This window comes from Scardinius erythrophthalmus (assembly GCF_964197995.2).
Source record: "Scardinius erythrophthalmus genome assembly, chromosome: 14".
NCBI lineage: Eukaryota > Metazoa > Chordata > Actinopteri > Cypriniformes > Leuciscidae > Scardinius > Scardinius erythrophthalmus.
In genome coordinates, this window is record NC_138234.1 from 12338437 (window position 1) to 12340761 (window position 2325).

The 2325-nt window shown below is 38.2% G+C and overlaps 1 long non-coding RNA gene across 1 annotated transcript; it reads left to right on the forward strand.

The window, feature by feature from the left end:
• The first annotated feature begins 1279 nt into the window (after nt 1–1279).
• Nucleotides 1280–2122, forward strand: LOC308701634. Its single transcript, XR_014031489.1, has 3 exons — nt 1280–1372; nt 1449–1667; nt 2034–2122. It is a non-coding gene; the product is annotated as an uncharacterized lncRNA (long non-coding RNA).
• Nucleotides 2123–2325: the final 203 nt, after the last annotated feature.

Sequence of the window (2325 nt, forward strand, 5' to 3'; positions counted from 1 at the left end):
CCATAGTTGGCTTACATTTAAGTACGAAATGTGTTTTTTTTTGCTGTAACCTAGCCTACTCTGTGTGTGAAATTTGCTTATTTTTTGTTTGTAATGCCGTTTTTAACTTTATTTAAAAGAAAGAGTTCCTGCACTCTGAATACTAAATTATAGTTTAAATGTAAAAAAACGAAAAATAAAAATGGTATAGTTAAAAATAACTATTGTCACATGTTGTATTGATTTAGGAGACACAGACAGTGGGCACTGGAAGGCCAGGTTGTGTGCGTGAGGAGGGCTTTCAGCACAGCTTCCTGTCTGGCCTTCCCATACTGTTCACAGCATATTAACGTTACATATTCAATCAGGAGGAGGCAGTACCTTGGAGTTCATTCAAAGGTAATGATTGAATTCTTAACAACCTCAGTACCTGCATTTTACACATTTGTTCAATATCAGAACTTGCCTTTTCTGTTGAGGCCTTTAAAGGGATAGTTCGGCCAAAAATTATATTAAACCCATGATTTACTCACCCTCAAGCCGTTCGAGATGCATATGTCAATCATTTTTCAGACGAACACATTTTCAGTTATTTTAGAAAATGTCTTAGATCTTTCAGTGGTTATAATGTGAAGTTATGGGGTCCACTCCTTCAAGCCAGTTATTTTCATTTATAAAGTTTTAAATATGTATATTTTTACGACAAAACCGCACGGATTACCCTCAGAAGGCCTTCGTTTATCCCCCTGGAGCCGAATGGGTTACTTTTGTGAAGGATGCATGCACATTTTTGGGACTTGAAGGAGGTGGATCCCATAACTTGACATTATAACCACTGAAAGATCTAAGACATTTTCTAAAATAACTGAAAATGTGTTAGTCTGAAAAATTATTGACATATGCATCTCGAACGGCTTGAGGGTGAGTAAATCATGGGTTTAATATCAATTTTGGCCGAACTATCCCTTTAACACAATGTTTCTCAACTCGAGAAGAGAGAATTTTTAGGGCGAATGATTTAGATGTCTCCATCTTTAACACTAGCAAGCTAATGAGTTAAATCAGGTGTTTTAATTAGTGGACATATAAAACTTCCTTCCTGGGAGGTCCTCATGACTGGAGTTGAGAAACACTGCTCTAATATATGGTCCAATTTTAAAAACATGATTACAAGCCTCAAAAACTTAAAACCAATCTTAATTACATATTGTCTGTTTCCTGACCCTTTAGGCGCTTTGTATGTATTAATCCGGAAAGAGGAACAAAGAAATCAAGAGAAAAATTGCCATCTAAAACAACAGGGCAAATGGTACAGAAGAAACAGGTTGCAGTGAACCCACATGTTGCCACTCTGCCCAGCAAAGTGATGGATTAACAGTGGAATTTCTGAAATGTAAGTAGTACACACACACACAGATCTATTTTCCCTTTAATTGTAACCTTTTAATATTCTCTATCTGTCTCTAAAGCCCTTTTCACACAGCGCGATGTTCCCGGGAAATTGCCAGAATGCCTTCTGTGTGAACGCAAACACGACCTGGGACTGATGCCGGGATCGATGCCGGGTTGGGGACCTAGTAACATTGCCGTGTTCAGTCCCGGAACGTGCGCTATGTGAACAAAAGCCGTAATAATGCCGTGTTGTAGTGATGACGCTGAAGCCGGGATTGTTCGCCAGCTGTGAAACGGTACGTAATGCGCAAGTTTATGATTGAATCAGAGAAAAAAATGCACAAGCGTGGTTTCTTGAGAGAGAGAGAGATCGCAGCTCATAAGCAAACTTAAGACGCTGCTGAGACATTACAAGTCACATCGATGTCACGTGTCTTTACGTGTTGTGTGTGAATGCACTCTCTGATTCCGGAAAATCACTGGCAGTGTAAATGAACCAAATCAAATGAACCTGGATCAAATCCCGGGTCACTTTTCCGGAATCTCTGTGTGAAAGGGGCTTAACTGTATCTGTCATCCCTGTATCTGTCTTTGACTGTATCATTATGTTTTGTAATATATCTAATATATATTGTCCTCTTTTTTCTTTTCAATGTTTCTAGCCACTCTTTGCATCCTGTGATGGAACAGCATTCTGGAGCTGAATTGTTCTCCATTTTTGATCAGAAGTTTGTTGGACTGACTTGGGGCCTTGTTGTTTGGACATGTTTGTCTGGTAATGAAGTTGTGAAAATTCACCCGTCTCTTTTTGTTTTATTATTATGATCATGTTGGTCAACTTGTGGTTTTAAATGTATGTTGTTTGCGTATTTCTTCTTTGTGTGAAGGGCCATGACGGCTAATTTGTTTCAAGTAATTTAAAAATATTTAATTTCATGTCCATTTTAAAAAAAA